The sequence below is a fragment of the Diadema setosum genome, chromosome 20, assembly GCF_964275005.1.
Source record: "Diadema setosum chromosome 20, eeDiaSeto1, whole genome shotgun sequence".
In the NCBI taxonomy this organism is placed as follows: domain Eukaryota; kingdom Metazoa; phylum Echinodermata; class Echinoidea; order Diadematoida; family Diadematidae; genus Diadema; species Diadema setosum.
Window position 1 is genome coordinate 20023437 of NC_092704.1, and position 8355 is coordinate 20031791.

The window sequence follows — 8355 nt, forward strand, 5'->3', positions numbered from 1 at the left end:
AATGAAGGTAGTGCCTCATGAATCATATTCAGTGTTGATGTAATTCTTCACAGCTGGATTCAAGAAATGATGAGAAGTATTCACCCTTAATCAATCTGATTTTACTTCTCAAGAAATATGCCTTTTGAGATGTCAGAAAAGATATATGAATAGCTGCTGGGATGGCAGTAAATGCAGGTGTGATTGACTAATTTTAGTGGTAAAGCTGGTCGTGGCTTTAAATCACTCATGTCATATATCCATTTAACCCATAATAGAGTAAGTTCAAGAATTCTTTTTGGTATGGTTAGTGTAATGTTTGTACCTATAACCCAGGGGGAATAATAGCATTGATTTTCAATTAAGTGTATATGCCACCAAAAAGAAAAAAAAAATGGGGGGGGGGGAGCAACCGTTGATATTGATAAGTCCCTTTTTGATATTTGTAACCTTTACTTTTGACATTTCAATTTTTATACATATGATTTGCTTTTTTTTTTTTCATCACTTGGATCACCAAATAACACTTGGATCACCAAATAACATTTGGAATTGTAACAACCTCGATACCTTTATTAAAATCTGAAGTAGAGACCTATTTTTTTTTTTCCAGCAACTTTGTGAATGATGCGTGACACACTGTGGGAGTTGACCTTTGAATGTTTCTACAGATAAATGGTGCTATATAAATGCTGTTTCATCACTTAATGTTACAGTGCACTCCTATTTCTTCTATTTATGATAACTGTCTTAGTCATCTTAATGTTCTTTAAGATTTTATTTATGCAAGTGTTGCATAATGTTTGTATGAGACTGAAGTTCTTCCTAATACATGTACATCAATCAGTTAATGCTGACATGAACATATTTTTGTTTGTTATTTGTTCAGTTCACTCTCAGGGTGAACATAAAATAATATTTCGTCAAAGTTAACTGACCCTTCCACAGAGTGCAAGGTGTACACATGTGAGACTTCTGAATGGTTTTTCCACGTTGAGGCACGCCGCTGAGTCTCACCTGTAATTGATGATAGGCAGTCAATGTACTTCCTTGGGCCCACATGCAAGATGTGGTGTAATCATAGACATGTATGGTGTTATTTTTTCTAATTGCCACCGTGGTGGAAGAGCCCTCACCATAAAATATTTGAAAAAGTGTTGCAATACAGGCAACCTTGCTTAAGTGGACCTCCCATAAGTCGAATAATCGCCTAAGTTGAAGGTCTTTTCAAACCCTCTTCTCTTTATATTGTATTGATTTTAATCCCTCATAAGTCAAATTTTCTCTAAGTCGAAGCTATTTCTTCAGTCCAAATAGATTTAGACTCAGAAATAGACTTAGGCGAGGTTGACTGTATTTGCCAGTATTAAAGCAGTTACGTGAAACACTATACACCATGATGTTTACACCACTATAAACTATCATGTCATGTTATCCCTGCATTTTGACTTCTGTATTTTGTAGGCCATCTCAATTTAACAAATATTCTGGATGTAGATGTCCTTTGCCACAAAGGTTATTATTTTCTTGTTGTTTCGGCTCTCACTTTTTTTTTTTCAATGAGCCCCATTATGCTGTATAAAGAGTGAGGCACCACCATTTTTCTTTGCTTCAGCATGAGTACATTATCGGGGGAAGACATGTCTTATTGTGCCAGCCTGTCCCTAGGCAGCTGGGCTCATGAATCTTTTATTCTGCTACTTCTGTGTGAAAAGTCTTTCCTATGGCTCCACATTTATCATCTTTTTAGGCCCCTGGGTTAAAGCATTCCTTCCCATCAGCAGTCTAGAATGCCAAATTGATAAGATGCACTTTAGGTTGCACTTTTTGATCGAAGGTTCATGAAAGGCAGGTCAGGTACAGTTTTAATTTGCCTTGAATTCAGGCTATCGAAGGGTGTACCATTAGTCTTCAATCAGTGTTTGAGGTCAATAAAGGTCTTGTGCTGTGATCGATGCAGCAGCGAGCACTGGTCTGGTGTTATCAGCTTTGAGCACTTTGAAGATGTAACACCATTTAATGATACTTTGAAATGTAAATATTGCAAATATGTTTCAAGGCCAGACCCTACTACATGTATATTTAATTTTGTAGAAAAGTAGAGTACTTTTTTTTCTATGGTGATAAAAAAGAGAGGTGCCTAAGTACATGTATATGAAAGTGTATATTGAAAGTACATGTATAATCTATTGGAAAGAATCTCTATAGAGAAAGTGATCGAAATTCAATGTCAGAGAATGCACATAATCTACATTCCATTGCTTTCTTCATCATCACAAGCTTTGAGCTATCTACAAGAACTACTTGAACTAAATACATGTAGCTACAAGAATTATTATAGCTACTAAATAGCTACAAGAACTATTATAGCTCCTAAATAGCTACAAGAACTTGTAGCTATCTACAAGAACTACAAGAATCTACTTGAATTTTTGTGTTTTTGTCAGAACAAATGCATCACCATATTTGCCTAGAATTTTTATGTGTATAATTATGTTGTTCAGCATCATAGATGCTCTAGTCTTTAGTAGACCACTTAAGTCCACCTGTTTGTGTGTTAACATTGTTTCTGATGTTCATATCTATTCAATAGCAGAGGTCTTGTATCATGAGTGTACAGTTGTATTTTGACACAGATGGAAGAGAGGGAGGTGCAGCTGTGAGATGTGTAAAGAGTGTTGGGGCTGCTGACGACACACGGCCTTCGTCTTTTGACTGCATGTTTGATGAACTTGTCAAGCACGCAGCCACCCCCACCTACGTGTTGCATTAAGAAACCCATTTGGACGAGGTAACTCCTGCGATTACTCCATGAATATTTTATTTCCCCAAGCCTTGTTTGAACCACCCCTGTTGCTCTCCCCTAATGGCCTGGCTGATTCAGTGCTCTAACACAAACAACCTTCAACTACACTTAGCAGAATTCTGGAAGTTGATTACTCACTACACTGAGCCCAATCGTGCTTTGAACATCAAATCAGTGTGTTCCATTTTCTCCATAACAATCAATTTATCTACCCCCATTTTCTCCCTTCTTGGCGCTCCTGTCTGAAAATGTGTGTGTGCATCTGTTTGTCTGTCTGTTTTTACCTCTTTTCCCTTAGGAGCAATTCCATTTAACTTCTTGATTAAACCCTTTCGCCATGGTGGGTTAAACAGTCAATTACAAAGCATCACCCTGATGCATTTTTAGCTGAAGCATATCCTGCCTTTTTCTTTTCTTTTTTTTGTTTACATCTTGTAAGATAATTGCCATTGTTGACCTTAATGTCATTTGTAATTTTGAAGTATTGCAGCGTTATGCATTGGATGTGTGACCTATATGTAAGTGATTGTGTATTTGCAATGTCATAGCTGTATGTTTACCTATCAGTACATAATGACTCTTATACTAAATTTGGAGTGTCTGCTACAATCAATGAACCTTGGCACAGCATTATGAGAATACACATGGCAATGATTGACAGGGTAGTGTGTGTGCGTGATATTACTTGTGGATCACAATTTTTCTGTTTCTTTCTATTATATAATGTAATCTTATGATGTACAGGTATTTGTAGACGTTTTTTCCTTCATTTTCCATGGGGAAAAAAATCAATGCTTTGTGGTGAATTTTGGACAACTTGTAATATCGCAAGTTATGTATCTTAAAAAAAAGGGTATATCAGACGTCTTCCTTATTATTGATGATTATGTATCATATGTGTACATTAGATCATCAAGGAGGATGTATGCGTATTGAACCCAAACACACACTTGGCAAAATTTGTATTTTTTTACAATTTCATTGTGCACTCTGGAAGGACTATAATGGCAAAAGTGCCATGGAGACATTCTGTGCAACTGAAAATAGAAAAAAAAAAGAAGGAAAAAGGAAGCAGATTGATCCACAACAATGGGAAGAAAAGGTTCCATTACTCCTTATGCCTGTACTAAGGACTTCAATTTCCTTTAATATTCAATGATTATCTTGAAAGTATGCTTTAAGGTCATGAAACTTACACATGACCTTTTGGAGAATGCAGAGCTGATGAATTTCACAGGCTCTGCCAGCACCCTGTTCATCAAATTTCCCAAGATGGGACTTGTGGCAGACACCATAACTGCCCCAATGGACCACCCACACAATGTCTCAGCAGGTGCATGTGTGAAACCAGAAAGCCTCGCAAGGCAGAAACGATATCCCATGAACAAAAAGCGAAGCTCCGTGTGATAACGAGTAAAGTATTGGTCCCGGGTATATTCACGCCAATGGTGTTTTTTGGTGATATTTGTAATTCATATCGTGGCTTAGTTTCTGTGGGGTGAAGGGGAAAAAAGTGTTGATACTAATTTGGTTAGTTTGCCAAGATATTCAAATGAAGGCCCTATAGTTTTGTGTTTCTTTTTTTTTTTTCATTTGAGGATCTAGTGCTAAGATCTTCAGTTGTTCCCACTATAACATATCACGGGGGAGGGACACCCCCCCCCCCCCATCTGCTACAGAAGTTTATCAGTCAGAAGTGGAAAAGTCCAGTTTTGATGCCTTTGCCACAAAGTGTTGCTTGAGGCAACAATGCCTTCACACTTTGCATTTGACCTTGAGATGGAAAACTTTCTAGAAGTGTGGTAACCCATCAAACCAAGACTTTCCTCTAAATGTAAAACATGTTACATGCACTAGCTGTAGATTGTCATAAGCTATAATGAGCATTGTTTTGTTGGAATTCAAACCCCTGTGTGATGTTTTGGCAATGATCCTTTTGCCTGTGTGTGAATCCATTTGCCAGCACAGTGATGCATTATAGATGTGTCACTTGAAACTCTGGTATTCATTGATTCTGGGTATAAATGCTCTTCAGTTGTATCAGTTGGATTCTGGGTTGTCTCAGGGTTGCTGTATTCTTGTGGCTTTAAGCTGTGACAGGGACATAGATACATGAATTGCAATGCCACTGACCCAAACAAACTGACTGTCCAATCTGATGATCAGTCTGGTGATCTGCTGCATCCACAAACTTTCTCTGTCATGTGATCTGTCACGCTGTATGTCAATACTCTCCCCCCCCCCCCCCTCCAAAAAAAAAAAAAAAAAAAAAAAGAAGAAAGAAATCAGGATGAGTGGTTATCGACATGTCTCTCATTACTGCTGGCAACTTATCTGTGTGGAATGTCGATAACATTTTGAAATTACTCTCTTTAAGTGATGAATAAAATAGCGATAGATGATTTATTGTTAGCCAACTGTTCTGGAACCATGGAAACTAACTGATTTCATTTATTTTGCAATTGTTAGCAACTATGTGAAACAGAGCTTTAGGACAGGACATACAAGATTAGAAAGTGATAATTTGACAAATTTGCTAAATACATGAGTAGTCATTGTGATTTAATGAAACCTTGATATAAACCGCAAGTCTTTATTGCTGTGTAAAGAGCCCTGAAGCACACAAGTGTTTATTAATGTCCATAATGTGAAGCACTAAATGTCCATTTGTTTTGAAAAAAAAAAAGACACATTTTGGAGAATTAATTTGGAGTGGATTAAGTGGTGGTGTATGTGCTGGTATGGTGTATTGTTCAAATGGGGGAACAGTCATTATTTCCACAGTACTTGATCTTGCCATCACAGCACAATTAATGAACCACTGAAGCTCAGATAGATATTGATTTATTTGTGTGTTTATTGCTTTCTGCTAACGTAGATGTAGTAATTCAGGAACCTCTTTAAATTTGAGTGTTATGTAGGTTCGTTTCATTTAGTGTGAATCATATATGGTTATCTCTCTCCCACCTGTGAGAACGTTGCCGAGAAGAAACTATGATAAGGCAAGCCATTATTATTTCCATCAATTACATAACTATGTATGTGCATGATATGCACACCTCTTCACTTGATGAAAATATTTTTTGCTGAAGTGTCATGCGTAATTTGATTGAAATAAGAAAAAAGGGTCCTTTCTAATGACTTTCGCTGATTGACCAGTGCAAGGAAAGGAAATTATTAAAAGAGGAGTTTATTTGTGCCTCCTTTTCGTGCCACGAGAAAGCGTGGTCAAAAATAGACACGTGATGGCAGAGGAAGAGATGAGGTATGGGGTGATGCGAAAGTTATGGACAGAGGGTCACTTGCTAGTGTGTTCCGGCATAAAAAAATGACTGTCTCACCTATCGGTCTGGTGTTTTTGAAAGTCCCGAGGGATTGACCCTTCCTCAATTAAACATGGACAAACACTCCATGCACAATGGATGCTGCAAAACAACACTTGACGACAGGTAGTGATAACTCAAACTTGGCAACAATTTGTTACTTCAGGAGTTGCATCCCAGGGGAAACTCCAGCCACCATCCACTGCAGTCAGGTGTTGGACCTGAATCATATTGAAGACAGTAGAAAGCCTCGCTCTCCCCATTATAATCTTTGTGCAGAAAAGAAATAGATACATCCATGCCTTTGCATGCCGCATTGGAGACATACAGCTGTACTGATATCTCTTTATACATGTGTGAACCATTGATATTTCACGCTGTTTTCATTAAAAAAAAAACCCTGTCTTTTTTTGCTTTTTAAAGTGACATGCTGCTCAATGTCCCTGTACCAGTATATATAATATACAGCCATGTGTTGTTGAAAGAAGTTGTGTCAGCTTGCCCTAGCTAATTTCTGCAAATTTTTATTGGTCAGATTATTCTGTTTACTCAAGGTCGACTATAGTTTTGAATACTGTATCTTGATGTCAATGAATAGTTAAATTCTGTACAAGTTTGTGATGAGCTTTTCATATCATGCTTGAATTATTTTGTAATCATTCCTTTGTCAATGAGACCAATCTCTGTTTTCAGCAAATAGCTACCTCAGAGTGATAAAGTGGAGAAGTTTGTCTTGATCAAGTGTGTGATTCCGTTTAATTTTAGAATTTTTGTGTAATTTCAAGAGCTATTTTTGGTATATCACTTGTAATTATGAATTCTGAGCATAACTTCCATTTTTGTTTGTTTTGTGTGTTTTTTTTTGTATGAGATTCTTTTAGAACTGAAATCAAGTGCACATTGAAATTGATAATGTTCATTTTTTTTTTCTCTTCCAGCTGTTTTGAAGAAATGTTCTTTGCTTTGCCTTGTGGTGCCATGCTATTTTACATTTATGTTTGATTGTAAACTGCACTTTATTTTGAAATATTCGCCTTGTTGCTACATTATTACAATTTGTACTCATTCTTGAACATTTTAGCTCAATATTATATACTCATAAAATTTGATAGGTGTATAAAAATAAAATTGATACATAAAGCTCAAAAGAAATTGAATTTTAGTTGTTGTTTTTTTTTATTTGCTTGTATGTGTCACTTTGCTGTAGCGTATTGTTGTGCTCCTGCAGTTTAGTTTGTGTATACACCATACATCAACTTTAGATTGGTTCTGGGTAAGCATACACTGTGAAGAAAAGTGAGAAACATGTATGGTGTACAAGCATGTAGGCCAACCATGACATGCTCGTAACAGGCACAAGTACTGCTGTCTCTACAACCCAAATACAATCAACCTTGTCCAAGTAGAATCCAAAGTGACCAGTGAAAATTTCTTATGATTTACATGAATTTCAACATACACAATAGAATCAGGATGTTTACGTCCTTTCGAATAAACATTTTTCTTCAATTTCGCCTGTAGTTTACAACTTGGGTGAAGTCACCTCGGGCAAAGCTGACTGTACAAGTACAAAGTATGCACCCCGAATGACATGCTGAAGAATCTTGCTATTGGTTTGTGAAGTGATGACATCACATTCATTTCCATGCAAATGGTCATGAACAATATCAGTTTTGTAGCAACATGTGACATTGCAAAACTTCCTTATCTTTGAATATACACATATGCAATCTTTTTGAAAGTTCTACTGTGCTGTTTAACTAAATCTATTTTCTTATTCTTCATAGTTACGATGTAGTTTGAATCTGGAGTGAAGTGTTACTTTAAGCTACTCTTGTAGCTTGAAGTAACACTAAAGCTAAAGTAAGAGAATGCCCATGCAAGCTCAACAGCCTCTCTGTCGGAGGTAATTTGCATGGTACCCTTTGCATGCAGTCAGAGTACCCTCATATGGGTTTTACCAGACATATAAGAACTGTGGAAACATTGTAAAATGAGAGCTTTAAAAATTGCTACTTTTGAAGTAGAGCTTGTCTGCATTTTACCCATAAAAATATTTTATGACAGGATGCATGTTACAGTGTGGGTTAGAAAGCCTACAGAAGACTGAGTAAATTCTGTATCCACCTGCACAACTCATGGCAAGGTATCGTATCATGAGGGCAACCTTGAAATTGATTGCAGTTACCATGGTAGCAACTATGCACAAACCAATCATCTGTGGGCATTTAAAATTGTTAGTACCAC